The 14,152-nt window shown below is 63.7% G+C and overlaps 8 non-coding genes across 8 annotated transcripts; 5 read left to right on the top strand and 3 right to left on the bottom strand.

Moving 5' to 3' along the window:
• Positions 1-66: 66 nt before the first annotated feature.
• On the bottom strand, positions 67-149 carry TRNAL-CAG (transfer RNA leucine (anticodon CAG)). The gene has a single exon. It is a non-coding gene; the product is annotated as a tRNA-Leu (tRNA).
• Positions 150-718: 569 nt separating this feature from the next.
• Positions 719-790, top strand: TRNAD-GUC (transfer RNA aspartic acid (anticodon GUC)). The gene has a single exon. It is a non-coding gene; the product is annotated as a tRNA-Asp (tRNA).
• Positions 791-1,521: 731 nt separating this feature from the next.
• Positions 1,522-1,593, top strand: TRNAG-UCC (transfer RNA glycine (anticodon UCC)). Its single transcript has one exon. It is a non-coding gene; the product is annotated as a tRNA-Gly (tRNA).
• Positions 1,594-1,895: 302 nt separating this feature from the next.
• TRNAE-CUC (transfer RNA glutamic acid (anticodon CUC)) lies at positions 1,896-1,967 on the top strand. The gene has a single exon. It is a non-coding gene; the product is annotated as a tRNA-Glu (tRNA).
• Positions 1,968-8,132: 6,165 nt separating this feature from the next.
• TRNAG-GCC (transfer RNA glycine (anticodon GCC)) lies at positions 8,133-8,203 on the bottom strand. Its single transcript has one exon. It is a non-coding gene; the product is annotated as a tRNA-Gly (tRNA).
• Positions 8,204-9,509: 1,306 nt separating this feature from the next.
• TRNAL-CAG (transfer RNA leucine (anticodon CAG)) lies at positions 9,510-9,592 on the bottom strand. The gene has a single exon. It is a non-coding gene; the product is annotated as a tRNA-Leu (tRNA).
• Positions 9,593-10,161: 569 nt separating this feature from the next.
• TRNAD-GUC (transfer RNA aspartic acid (anticodon GUC)) lies at positions 10,162-10,233 on the top strand. Its single transcript has one exon. It is a non-coding gene; the product is annotated as a tRNA-Asp (tRNA).
• A 754-nt stretch (positions 10,234-10,987) lies between these two features.
• On the top strand, positions 10,988-11,059 carry TRNAG-UCC (transfer RNA glycine (anticodon UCC)). The gene has a single exon. It is a non-coding gene; the product is annotated as a tRNA-Gly (tRNA).
• Positions 11,060-14,152: the final 3,093 nt, after the last annotated feature.

The following is a 14,152-nucleotide window of genomic DNA, read 5'->3' as shown; positions in this document are numbered from 1 at the left end:
TGTGTGGAGAAAGGCAGTGGCGCGGGGAGGACGGGTGCGTTTGTCCGGCGGGCCAAAAGGCTGGCTTGTCAGGAGTGGGATTCGAACCCACGCCTCCAGGGGAGACTGCGACCTGAACGCAGCGCCTTAGACCGCTCGGCCATCCTGACGGCGGGCCTGGCTGGGCGCGTGGCCGCTCGCCTGGCTGGGACCCGACGCGGCGCCAGCCCCGGTGCCCTTGGCGGGCCGCGCGCTGCGCCGCGGCGGGCAGCCAGGCAGCCAGGCAGGCAGGCAGGCAGGCGGCCGTCCGGGGTGGGTGTCGACGGAGCCGGCGCGCGGCGGTCGCAGGCCGAGGCGCCTGGCTCGGCCGCGGGTCGCGCCCCGGACCCAGCCGGGCCCTGGGCGGGCCGGCCCCTCCCCAGCCGCGCCTCTCCTGGCCGGACGCCGGCCGGCGCGCGCCCACCGTGTCCTCGCAGCCTGGCTTTCCTTCTCGGGCCCCCTTCTGCCGGCGGAATGCCCGCGTTGGAGGCAAGGGGCGGCGCGCACTGGGGAGTGTCCAGTGCCCCGGGGGTCCGGGGCCCTGTCGGGGTGGCGGGCTGCCGCTGTGACCGAGGCGGTTGGTTGGGTGCGCGGTTGGGTCGGGACCCGCGGTGGCCGGGGGCCCGTGCTGGGCAGGGGGACGCGTCGGCAGGCAGCCCGAGAGCCGGTGAGCGGCCGGGCGGTAGGACGGTCGCCGCCGTCCTCGTTAGTATAGTGGTGAGTATCCCCGCCTGTCACGCGGGAGACCGGGGTTCGATTCCCCGACGGGGAGGCCACACCCCCTTTTTGGTGGCCGCGGTCGCTCTCTGTCCTGCCGCCAGGCCCCCAAGGGCCCTTGGTCTCGTCCCGCCGCCTTTGGGCGAGGCGCCAGGGCGCGGTGCCCTGCCTAGCCACCGTCGACCCCCCCTCTCCCCGTGCAGCCCTCCAGCCTGAGCCCTTTGTGGTCGCCACGGCCGAGCGAGGGCCTCCTTGGCCACCCCACGGCCTTGCCCGACCAGAGCCGGAGCTTGCGGCGCGCCCGGCCGCCCACGCACCCACCCCCACTGGCTGCCTCAGTGGGCTCCTAGGCTCGCGACGCCCCCGCCGTGCGGCTCGGCACAGCGCCGCGACGCGTGCAGGCAGCTGGGTCCCGTGTCCCCAAGTCGTCGTGGGAAGTGGCCGCGCCCAGCGCCCGGTGGAGAAGGGCTTTTTTGGCCAGCTGGGTGCGGGAAGCTGCGTGCCCCGCGTTGCCCGCCGGGGCTGAGGGCGGAGGCGTTCGCGGGCCGCGGCGGGGAGCGAAGGGCCGCAAGGCCGTCGGGCCGGTGGACCACGCAACGGCGTCGCGCTGGCGCGCATGGGGCGCCGCGCGGCTGCTGGTGGCGCCGGCGGCGGCGCAGAGCCTCCGGCTGACGGGGCGTCGGGGCAGGGATGCGGAGGCGGCGGCGGCGGCGGCGGCGGCGGCGGCGGGGAGCGTATGCTGGGGCGAGCCCGGGGCCGGCGTCCGGAGGCCGCCCGGGCTGTGTAGCGTTGGTGGTATAGTGGTGAGCATAGCTGCCTTCCAAGCAGTTGACCCGGGTTCGATTCCCGGCCAACGCAGCGGGCCGACCTTTTGCTGAGTTGCACCGTCCTCCCGGCAGGGGCGTTCGGGGGGGAGAGAGAGCTGGGTGCGGGGAGCCAGCCCGCTGGCCCCGCGGCTTTTGGCGTGTGTGCGAGAAGCCGGCGGCGCGCGCAGTGTTTTGAGGGTGCGGAAAGCAAGACGGCACGCCAGGGCAGGCGGACTGACAGGGCCGGCGGGCGGCTGGACTTGCAAAGGCGGGGTGTGGGCAGCAAGGGGGCGCGGGCGGGTGGCATGGAGGCGCTGGGTTCAGCCGGAGCAGGCGAGGGCCGTGCCCCGACGCTCCCTGGTGGTCTAGTGGTTAGGATTCGGCGCTCTCACCGCCGCGGCCCGGGTTCGATTCCCGGTCAGGGAAGCCTTTCTTCTTCCTCTCCGGAGGCCTGCCACCTGCCGAGGTCCTCGCCGGCGACCCGCCCAGCCTTTTAGCCTACGCAATGGCAACCCACTCCAGTCCTCTTGCCTGGAAAATCCCATGGACGGAGGAGCCTGGGAGGCTGCAGACCATGGGGGCGCTAAAAGTCCGATAGGACCGAGCGACTTCACTTTCACTTTTCACTTTCACGCATTGCAGAAGGAAATGGCAAGCCAGTCCAGTGTCCTTGCCTGGAGAATCCCAGGGACGGGGGAGCCTGGTGGGCTGCCGTCTAGTCTATGGGGTCGCACAGAGTCGGACAGGACTGAAGCGACTTAGCAGCTCAGCACTGCGCCAGAGGCCCCCCGGGACCCTGCACCTCCAGCCCAAGCGCGATTCAGGCCACCTCCGCCGTCCCCCGGGGCAAAGCTTTTTTGGCCGCAGTGGCGACCTCGCGCCGCGCCGCTTTCACCACGACCGGCCCGAGGCCTCCCATGCCCCGCCTCCCTCCCTCCTGAGGGGCTGCGGCTGCTGGCCCTGGTGGCGGCCGTGATGCTCCTGGGCTTGTGCTGGTTCTCCTGCTGTGGGTGGGGGTGGGGAGGTGGGGTTGGATAGGGCGGGTGGGGGTAGGCGCGGGGGTAGGGGCGCGGGCTGCGGTGGTCCCCAACCACCAACGGGGGCCAGCAGCGGCAGGGGCGGTGGCCGCAGCCCAAGGTGAGCGAGGGGGATCTGCCTCTGGGAGTGGGGGCCAGTGGCCACGGACACGCCTGCCTTCCCATGTCCCTCACGCCAGCCACCTCTCTGGGCGGCTTGGCCACTGCGTGCCAGGTCCCGGGCTGGCTGTGACTCCCGTATGCCGCTGGTGTCTCCAAGAGGGTTCTGGTCTGGACTGGGCTCTGGGAGGCGGACCACGGCGCCCGGGAGGCATCGGGATCAGTTCGGTCACTCAGGGCACTGCAGCAGCCCCAGGCTTCCCTGTCCATCACCAACTCGCGCGGCTTGCTCAGACCCACGTCCGTCCAGTCGCGGATGCCATCCAAGCCTCTCATCTTCTGTCGGGTCGTCCCCGTCTCCTCCTGCCTTCCATCAGGGTCTTTTCCCGTGAGTCAGTCCTGCGGGTCAGGTGGCCAGAGGATCGGAGTTTCAGCTTCAGCCTCAGTCCTTCCAATGAATATCCAGGACTGATTTCCTCTAGGATGGACGGGTTGGGTCTCCTCGCAGTCCAAGGGACTCTCAAGAGTCTTCTCCAACACCGCAGTCCAAAAGCATCAATTCTTCGGCACTCAGCCTTCTTTATACTCCACCTCTCACATCTCTTCGTGACCGCCGGAGAAGCCGTAGCTTTCACGAGACGGACCCTCGTCACACCCCTCGTCTCTGCTTTTGGACATGCTGTCAAGATTGGTCATAGCTTTTCTCCCAAGGAGGCGAACGTCTTTTCATTTCACGGCCGCGGCCGGCGTCTGCAGTGCTTTGGGGGAGCCCCCCCAAATGAAGTCTCGCCCGCTTTCTGTTGTTTCCCCATCTATTTGCCATGAAGTGATGGGACGGGATGCCACGATCTTAGTTTTCTGAATGTTGAGTTTGAAGCCAACGTTTTCACTCTCCTCTTTCACTTTCCTCAAGAGGCTCTTTAGTTCTTCTTCGCTCTCCCCGAGGCCAAGGGGTGAAGATGGATGTGGACCTGTGCCGCGAATCCCACCACCGCGCAGTGGAAGGGAGAGAGCTCGCAGATCCGGGCGGGGCGGGGCGGGCCGGGCCGGCCCGGCCCGGCTGGGAAAAGCTAGCCCACCAGCCGGGAGGCGGCAGATGCGCTCGAGGCAGCGATGCCTGCCGGGGAGGACAACCCGACCATCAGGGTGTTTCCCTTGCCTGACCACAGCTCTCAAGCCTACCGGACTGAGGCAAGGTTTACCCAGGCCTCCCTCCCCCACTCGTAACCAAAGGTGGGCACTCGGGCGCGCGCACACACGGACACACACAGAGCGCCCTGTTCCACGCACCCCTCCCCTAGTTATGACATCTAAGAGTTTCCCATTCTCTCTAACCTGTCTATCCAGGATCCACTCTATCCCTCTCCCCTACCTGTCATCGTCTTCCCCTAGGAACTCTCCCCGAGGGTAATCGCCCACCACAGCCTCCCCCTGGGCCAATCTCGGGCTCGTCTATCCCCAAAGGGTTTCATTTCACGTCTGTTCAAGGACTGTGTCCTTCGGAGGTGAAGTGGACGGCCGACGAAGGTCACCAAAGTGCGTAGAGGGCGGCACATTTGGGTGCGAAAGGCACGAAGCCGAGTCCCCTTTGGGAAAAGAGCCCCCGTGTCCCGACGTGTGCTTGTCGTTGTTAAAGGAGGTCTCCTTGAGGCCCCTGCCGTGTCGTGGGCGTCAGCGTGCGTGGGGGAGAGTATGGGACGAAGGTGCTTGGGGCCCTGGCTGGTGGGCGCCCCACGTGGATCAGGGACCTGGGCAGCGCGATCACAGGCAGAGGGGGCGGCAGCGAGCCGAGGGGCTGGCAGGCAGGCCCGGGGGTGCTTGGGTGGGGTCTGCCTGGAGGGCCGGCGGGAAGGGGCGTGTGGGGCTCGCGGGAACCTGGCCCAAAGATCGGCAGGCCACTTGAGCAGGCCCTCTGCAGAAGCATGGGCGCGGTGGCGAAGCCGTGCCAGGCGCAGGTGAGAGGCCGGGACGGATCTGCGGGAGGTAGGGGTGGGCGCGGGGTCGGGGTGGGCCTGTGGAGCCGGAGGGAGGCCCGAGCTGGTGAACGTCAGGGCAGGGCAGGCCAGGCCAGGGCAGGACGTGTGAGGGGTGGCCCGAGCTCCAGGGGGATGGCGGCGGGGGTGGGGGCATGGGGCCGAGCCTGGAGTCTGGAGGGAAAGGCAGAGGGCAGGCCGTGACAGTGAGGGTGCTGTGGCGTGAGGAAGATGGTGCGAGAGCACTCCATTTGGGCGGGGTGGCGGGTGAACGGGCGAGCCACACTGGTGCGCGGTGCCGCAGGCTGCTCAGGCTCAGCGGTGGGCTGAGGACGCAGGCAAGCGAACGACAGAAACGGAGTGCCGGATGGGGGCCAGAACTGGCCCGAGATGGGTGGGTGGGCCCGCCGTACCGCCCCAGAGACCAAAGTCACCACTCATCAGGAGCAAATGTCCAGTCTCGGGTGTGACATGGCTGGGGGGTCAGGGTAGGATGGGGGGTGGTGGTTGGGAGCTCGGGTGGCTGAGATTTCACGAGGACCAAGGAGAGCACCCATGTGACCGAGCACAGTCATCCCTCCAGGGTACACACCCGCAGAGGGCAAACGTCGGGGAGGTCTGAGGTCCGCACACCGCCACGGACACGGCAGCACTGTTTGCCGTCGCCAAGACACGGAGCAAGGCCCAGCGCCCATGCACACGTGGCGGGCCCGAGAAGAGGTGGCACAGGTGTAGCATGGAACCATCACTCAGGCATAAAGAAGTAAACCAAGTGTTGCCATTTGTCACCAGCAATGACGGACCTAGAGACTCTTACACTTGGTGAAGAATGCCAGACCGCGTGGGACAAAGACATGTGGAACGTGTGAAAGAATGCAAAACGACGCTATTTGCCGGGGAGAAACCCACTCACGCAGAACACCACCTTAGGGTAACGCCAGCGGAAAGGCAGCGCTGCAGCGACGAGTGCGCAGCTGGGACCAACAGATACGCAGGACCCTGGATAGAGGGAGAAGCGCCCAGGTGATCCAGTTCAACACAGGGAATAAGCGTCAGGACCCTGGAGTACCCTCAAGTGGAAAAGAATCTGAAAACATACACGAAATCCAAAATCTGTACATGGGAAACAGAATCACTTTGCGGTCCATCGGAAACGAGCACAATATTGGAAATCCACTGTACTTCCGCAACAACCGCAACTCCGACATTCGAGTAAGCTTTGACAAGAAAACGAAATCTACAGGCAACTAAGTCAGCGGGAAACAGGCGAGCTGTCCCAAGCCCACCCTGGGTACATACCCGTGAGAGCCGCAACTCTTCATTCGGAAAGACACATGCCAACCCCACGGTCATGGCAGCACTGTTTGCCGTAGCCGAGACGTGGAGGAAACCCTAGTGCCCATCCCCAACGGCTCACCCACGAAGGTGCCATACCAGAGAAAGGGAGAGAATGGGATGCCACTGAGCCGTCCACACGAGTCAAGCAGTGTCACTGGCAGCAACAGCGGCTGGAGCTGCAGAATATTACCCTTGGTGAGGGAAGTCACACAGACAGGGTCACAGATGGGGGAATCTAAAGTGTTGTACATATTCACCCCTGTGCCAACCAGCGACAGACTCTCAGACTCGGGAAAGCAGCCTCGGGCTTCCCAAGGGCAGAGTCACGCACGGAGGGATGGATGAGGAGCCGGGCTCAACGGATGTACCGTACCAGTACTGCCTAGAAAGGAGAGGAGCAGCGAGGATACACGGGATGCTACAGGGAATGAGATCCCACATCCTGTCATCACCTGTAACGGAAACCGATCTGAAACCCTAATCCTACATGCACAGGAGTGAATCACAACGCTGTACAGCGGACACGGGCACCAGGCTGTAGATCGTGCTGTTCTACACTTCCAGAACAACGACTGCCACTCCGGGGAAGTCCGTCAGTCGAGGATCGGTCCGAGAGTAGGAAAAAGAAGAGCTTACCTTGTGATCCAGCAGACCCAATCCCGGCTACTCATCGGGAAAAGACAGCACGCCCAATGGGAAGAGAGGCGGGCATCCCCCAGGGTCATCGCAGCCCTCGGTGCCGTAGCCGAGACATGGGAAACGCTCATGTGCCGGTCGGCCCGTGGCCGGCACGAGAAGGTGAGGCAAATACATACCGTGGAATGTGACGCAGCCATCAAGAAGGAGCAGCCATCGCCATGGGCCACAAGGCCGGACGGACCCACAGAAGGGTCCACTGAGTGAAGTGGGTCGGGTGGAGAGGGACAAAGCTCTGTGGACTCGAACAACGAATACAAAGGAATGTCTGTGCAACGGGAAACCGACCTTGAGACGTCCTTGAGAAAAGGTGCACAGGGCTACCCAAGGGGAAAGGCAGGGAAGGGACGAAGTTGGCGTCGGATCAAGAGATAGGAAATACTATGCTTACAGTCGATGAGCAACAGAGCTTTCCTCTGTAGCATGAGAACTGTATTCGTGTCTCACCTTAACCTACACTGGAAAATCACCTGGAAAAGAACAGGGGACTGAATCCCTTTGCCGAGCACCTGAGACTAACCCAGGACTGTAAATCAGTTCTACTCGTGTTGGAAGCCGCAGAAAGAGGGGCAGGCCCTGGCCTGGGGTGGGGGGTGGGGGGAGGCAGGCCAGTGCGACAAATGCAAAGGCAGGTTCCTGGACAAGACTGGGATTTGGATTGGCTCAGGGAGGAACTGGGCGTGGGGAGGAGGGGGGGTGTGCAGATGGGGGAGGCGCCGAGCGGGGTGGGGGTGGGATGATGGGGTGCGTTTGGGGAAGTCGGGGGACGGTGAGGGTGCAGGCTGAGGTGGTGGTGCTCTTGCGGCAGGGCTGATGCTGAGGTGTGGCGCGCAACAGGGTTTCAGGGGGATGGGGTGATGTTGGAGACGGTGAGGCCGTCCCTGTTGGGGACCTATTTCTGCCGAGGGACGGGGAGCTGGTGGACTTCTTTGGAAGTCCTCCTGCAAGACTCTGGTCCAGGGACCCTCCAGGCGAAAGGGATGTATGCTTGCCAGATGTGGCAACTTCCTTGCTCCTGGCCGTGCAAACGTAGTGTGATTGATTCTCCGGAGTGTGGGGAGAGTGAGGCAGGGAGCTTGGAGACGGACGTTGTGAAAGGTGACGAGGTGGTGCGGGCGGCTGCCAGCCGTGGGGTATTCCTTCCAGGGCAATCCCTGAGCCCCCGGCTGGGTCCGGGTGAGGAAGCGAGCAAACCCAAGAAAGGTGCCTGGACGCACGGGCGGCTGAGCCCGCAGGGCTTGGGGCCACGGAGGCTTGGCAGCAGGGCCTTTTCTGGGTGGGGTGGGGTGGGGCGGGGCGGGGCGGGGTGGTGGGCGTCTGCGTGGGAGAGGCAGCGGGCGGCAGGTAGCAGCCAGCGGTTGCAGGAGCGCTGCCCGGAGCGCCTTTCAGCCGGCAGACCTAGCTGGGCTCTGGGGCTGCAGTGCGGGACCAAAAGGGGACGCTGTGGCTGCATGGGCCGGGAATCGAACCCGGGCCTCCCGCGTGGCAGGCGAGAATTCTACCACTGAACCACCCATGCGCCGATGACCAAAGCCGCCCGACGCCGCCCCAGAGGCGCTGACCGCCACCCGCCCGGCACTGCTCACTGCTCGCCCGTCGCCCGTCGGCATCTATCTGCTCTATCGGAACAGGAGACGACGGGAGATAGAGGTTGGGGGTGGGGGGTGGGGGGCGCGACCTGAAAGCCAGGATCCGGGCACGTGCAGGACCCCAGGGCGCGGCGCTCTCGGAGGGACCCACTCGGCCCGTCCCGCGCCTTCTGCGCCGACCACGGCCGCCGCGACCCTGTCGGTGTCGCCCGAGGGGGCCGGGAGCCGACGCCGTCTGCCCGGCGCCGGCATCCCTGTCAGGTGCAGGCGCAGGCGCCGCGTGGTCGCTGCGGCCGCGCGCCGACGTTCCTCTCAGCGACCGCCGGGTCCCGACCCCAAGGCGTGTGAGCCCGGCTCGAGCGCTCTGGCGGCCCGCGCTCCCGAGGTCCGGCTCTGACGGGGTGGTGGTGCTGGTGAGGAGGGGCCCTTTGGCAGAGCGGCTCCTGGCTCGGGGACTGCCGGCTGAGGCAGGGAGCGCGCGCAGGCGGGCTTGGCTGCGGCCCGGGCAGCGGCTTCCCCCGGGAACGGGCGCGGGGGCGCCGGCCGGGCGCCTGTGGGTGGGCTGCACGGGCACGCAGGGCTTCCGCTCCCTCCCCAGAGGAGCACCCTTCCCGGGACGGACTCGTGCCAGGAAGACCGGTGTTCGCTGGCCCGCAGGAAGGCTGGGAGGCACGTGTCCCCGGCGGGCGGCAGGCAGGTGTGGCCCGGCCAAGGCCGCAAGGCGCAGAAGCGTCGAGGGCACGCAGCACCCCCCTGGCGGGCAAGGCGGGGGCTCGGCCGCCTCGGTGTGGCTGGGGAGCGCAGGCGGGCCGGCGGGCCGGCTGCGGAGGACAGGGTGCCGGCCGGAGGGAGAGCGGCCGGGGGCGGACGTGGAAGCAAGGCTGCGAGAGCCAGTTGGCCGTTCCCGGCAGAAGTCGGAGCGCCGGCGACGCGAGGAGGGCTTGCCACCCGCGGCGGGGCTGCGTGCTTCGGCGCGGCCGGGGGCGGGGCGGGGCCGTGGGAGTGGAAGTGGGAGGGTGGGCGAGGGTGGGCGAGGGTGGGCGAGGGGGAAGCGGGGAGGCAGGAAAACCAGCAGCTGCAGCTGCAGCTGCAGCCAGCTGGGGAGGAAGGATGCGCTGAGGAGGACTGAAGGTTCCTGGGGCGGGGGTGCAGGTGGCGGGAGGCAGCGCGTGTGTGGAGAAAGGCAGTGGCGCGGGGAGGACGGGTGCGTTTGTCCGGCGGGCCAAAAGGCTGGCTTGTCAGGAGTGGGATTCGAACCCACGCCTCCAGGGGAGACTGCGACCTGAACGCAGCGCCTTAGACCGCTCGGCCATCCTGACGGCGGGCCTGGCTGGGCGCGTGGCCGCTCGCCTGGCTGGGACCCGACGCGGCGCCAGCCCCGGTGCCCTTGGCGGGCCGCGCGCTGCGCCGCGGCGGGCAGCCAGGCAGCCAGGCAGGCAGGCAGGCAGGCGGCCGTCCGGGGTGGGTGTCGACGGAGCCGGCGCGCGGCGGTCGCAGGCCGAGGCGCCTGGCTCGGCCGCGGGTCGCGCCCCGGACCCAGCCGGGCCCTGGGCGGGCCGGCCCCTCCCCAGCCGCGCCTCTCCTGGCCGGACGCCGGCCGGCGCGCGCCCACCGTGTCCTCGCAGCCTGGCTTTCCTTCTCGGGCCCCCTTCTGCCGGCGGAATGCCCGCGTTGGAGGCAAGGGGCGGCGCGCACTGGGGAGTGTCCAGTGCCCCGGGGGTCCGGGGCCCTGTCGGGGTGGCGGGCTGCCGCTGTGACCGAGGCGGTTGGTTGGGTGCGCGGTTGGGTCGGGACCCGCGGTGGCCGGGGGCCCGTGCTGGGCAGGGGGACGCGTCGGCAGGCAGCCCGAGAGCCGGTGAGCGGCCGGGCGGTAGGACGGTCGCCGCCGTCCTCGTTAGTATAGTGGTGAGTATCCCCGCCTGTCACGCGGGAGACCGGGGTTCGATTCCCCGACGGGGAGGCCACACCCCCTTTTTGGTGGCCGCGGTCGCTCTCTGTCCTGCCGCCAGGCCCCCAAGGGCCCTTGGTCTCGTCCCGCCGCCTTTGGGCGAGGCGCCAGGGCGCGGTGCCCTGCCTAGCCACCGTCGACCCCCCTCTCCCCGTGCAGCCCTCCAGCCTGAGCCCTTTGTGGTCGCCGGGCGCACGTTCGCCAAGGTCGAGCGAGGGCCTCCTTGGCCACCCCACGGCCTTGCCCGACCAGAGCCGGAGCTTGCGGCGCGCCCGGCCGCCCACGCACCCACCCCCACTGGCTGCCTCAGTGGGCTCCTAGGCTCGCGACGCCCCCGCCGTGCGGCTCGGCACAGCGCCGCGACGCGTGCAGGCAGCTGGGTCCCGTGTCCCTAAGTCGTCGTTAGAAGTGGCCGCGGTCAGCGCCCGGTGGAGAAGGGCTTTGGCCAGCTGGATGCGGGAAGCTGCGTGCCCCGCGTTGCCCGCAGTTGGTGAGGGCGGAGGCGTTCTCGGGCCGCTTCCTGGAGGATGGGCCGGAGGCCCCCAAGGCTGCGGGAGCGCAGTCCCGTGGCGGTCCGGCCGGTTGACCTCGTTTGCTGCTTAACGGTTGCGCGGTTGGGGCGCCGCGCAACTGCTGCTGGCGCCGGCGGCGGAGCAGAGCGTCCGGCTGACGGCGCGTCGGGGCAGGGAAGCGGAGGTGGGGGCGTCGGCGAGAGGATGCTGGGGCGAGCCTGTGGCCTGCGTCTGGAAGTTATCAGCATTGTGTAGCGTTGGTGGTATAGTGGTGAGCATAGCTGCCTTCCAAGCAGTTGACCCGGGTTCGATTCCCGGCCAACGCAGCTGGCCGACCTTTTGCTGAGCTGCACCGTCCTCCCGGCAGGGGCGTTCGGGGGAGAGAGAGCTGGGAGCGGGGAGCCAGCCCGCTGGCCCCGCGGCTTTTGGCGTGTGTGGGCGAAGCGGCGGCGCGCACAGTGTTTTGAGGGTGCTGAAAGCAAGACGGCACGCCAGGGCTGGCGTACTGACAGGGCCTGTGAGCGGCTGGACTTGCAAAGGCCGTGTGTTGGCATCAAGGGGCGCTCGCGTGTGGCATGTAGTCCCTTGTTTCAGTGTGAGCAGGCGAAGGCTTTACCCCGAAGCTCCCTGGTGGTCAAATGGTTAGGATTCGGCGATCTCACTGGCGCTACCCGGGTTCGATTCCCCGACTAGGGAAGCTTTTCTACTTCCTCTACCCCTGCCACCTGCCGATGTCCTCTCCCGCGGCCCTCCCACCCTTTTAACCTTCTCTTGCTAAGCTCTGCACCAGAGGCCCCCCGGGACCCTGCACCTCTAGCCCAAGCCCGATTCAGGCCACCTCCGCGGTACACCGGGGCAAACCTTTTGGCCACAGTGGCAACCTCGAGCCTCTTCCACCACGAGCCGCGTGAGGCCTCCCATCCCCCGCCTCCCTCCCTCCTGAGGGGCTGTGGCTGCTGGCCCTGGTGGCGACGATGATGCTCCTGGGCTTGTGCTGGTTCTCCTGCTGTGGGTGGTGGTAGGAGGTGAGGTTGGATAGGGCGAGTGTGGGTCGCGGTGGGTGTCGGGGCCCGGGTCGGTAGCCGAAGTTGAGCGAGGGTTTCTGCCTCTGAGAGTGGGATTATGGTGAGGGTTCAGGCTGATGTGGTGGTGGTCTTGGGCAGGGCTGATGCTGAGGTGAGTGGCGAAGAGGGTTTCAGGGGAGGATTGATGTTTGATGTGGTTGTGGCGGTGCAGTTAAAAACCTATTTCTGCTGAGGGACAAAAGATGAATAGAGATTACTGTGTGCCAGGAGCTTGTGGACTTCTATTGAACTCTTGATTGCATGGTACCCCCAATGAATTTGAAATTATTATGCTGGATGTGGCAACTTCCGTAATCCTAGTTATGCAAATTAGTGTCATTTTCAGAGTGTGTATAGTGACTCAGACTCAGACAGTTGGATAGTTGGTGGTAGGTGACAAGATTGTTGATGCTGTTCTCAAATCTGATACAGTTTGAAAAATTCAATTTGTCATGAATGTGTCTGAATTTCCCGCCACTGTGACCACTACCTGCTTTTACTTTGGATGTCTGAACCATAGGTGCTGCCATTTTGACTCTTAAATACACTACACTTATCAATCGTGAACGTAGATGTAGAAGGTATGTTTAATAAACCACAACACCAACTGCTGTGATCAATAAAATTTAAGTTAGATTATGATTAGTTTAAAGTTCCTTAAAACCAGATACATGTCATGATCTACATGTCAAAGGCATAGGAAGAGAAATATGCATTGGTTTCATTCATGGGAGTATAAACACCCTGCGGGAACTACAAGATAAAAGCACTCTTGTCACCCATACTTAATTATTCATGGTGAAATAGCAAACCAGTGCAATATAGAAGAGAGTCTCAGGGTTGCAGTTCCCTAGGCCTCAAAAGTGGAGAAGGCAATGGCACCCCACTCCAGTACTCTTGCCTGGAAAATCCCATGGGCAGAGGAGCCTGGTGGGCTGCAATCCGTGGGGTTGCGAAGAGTAGGACACAACTGAGTGACTTCACTTTCACTTTTCACTTTCATGCATTGGAGAAGGAAATGGCAACCCACTCCAGTGTTCTTGCCTGGAGAATCCCAAGGACAGGGGAGCCTGGTGGGCTGCCGTCTGTGGGGTTGCACAGAGTCGGACACGACTGAAGTGACTTAGCAGCAGGCCTGAAAACGGAAATTTCCAAACAATGTTCCACTACATTCAAAGCCAATGCAATAAAGGAAAACACCCTTGTCAGGGCTCAAAGGCCATGGATGTCTCAACCAGCCAATCCTAGTACTGATACACATAGACATACTTAAAAGCAACAAATATGTTTCCACCAACAAAAGATCAGACAAGCTGTAGCCCCCAAATTCCACTTCCAGTGCCAGATGGAGACTTCCAGATTGACCTGGCTCCTGAAAGAGAATGAATCTAGAGTGTCTCATAATCAGTCCTGAATGGTTCAGTCCCTGAAAGGGAAGTGAGCCCAGATGGTGCAGGTAGAATTTTCCCATCCTGCACAAGCCAGAGTGGCTCTTCCCAATTCAATCAACACACACAAAAACACCAACAACTAATATGGTATGGTCACAGGGACAGAAAATCAGAAGAGTTATAGTCCAAAATTTTACTCCCAGTGTCAGGTGGAGGTCTCCAAACAGATTGGCCCAGCTCTTGAAAGAAAGATCCAGAGTGGCTTGCAATGAGCCTGCTCTTGTGTGGCCTCAGCCTTCAATGTCTTGAAGCAAGGCTTGGGCTCCCAGCCAGAGACTGAGCTGAGTCATAGCAGTAAAAGCACCAGATCCTAGCCACTAGACCAGTGGTCAGTGACAAGGGCCCTGGCCCTTTGGCTTTGCAGAAAAGAATTTCCACCAAGATGGAAATTAGTGAAGCAAGTAAAGTATTTCTTAGGAGGAAAAAGAGTATACAGTATGTGTGGATAGACATACAGTCAGACTCAGGGAGAGAGTTGCTGAGTAGCATCCTTATGGTAGTTTGAATTATTTTTATGGGGTATTTCTTCCATGTTTCCTTTGGCCAGTCATTTTGATATGCCTGGTTCACAGTCCGTATCTGGTATATCTCAGGTTCCTCCCATGTGTGTACCAGCATTTCTTGGCCAAGAGGGATTTTACCAAAGAGGCATCTGGGTAGCCTGGCATTAGTTAGCATCACTCCCCTTTGACCTCGAAGGAAACTTTCTGCACTTATATGGTCAAGGAGGTTTCCTGACTTTGGGAATGAGAAATATGTGGTCTGAGCAGGGCCCAGCCTCCTTGCCTTAATTGCCCTGTTATTCTTGCCTTGGAGTTTCTGTCAATAGAGAATGAATCTCTGAATGCTTTACCTGGGGGTGGGAGGATGGGGGGTGGTGGTGGGAGAATATACCTCCTGCCTT

The sequence above is a fragment of the Bubalus kerabau genome, chromosome 6, assembly GCF_029407905.1.
Source record: "Bubalus kerabau isolate K-KA32 ecotype Philippines breed swamp buffalo chromosome 6, PCC_UOA_SB_1v2, whole genome shotgun sequence".
Lineage (NCBI taxonomy): Eukaryota > Metazoa > Chordata > Mammalia > Artiodactyla > Bovidae > Bubalus > Bubalus kerabau.
This window is presented reverse-complemented; position numbering and strand designations above follow the sequence as displayed.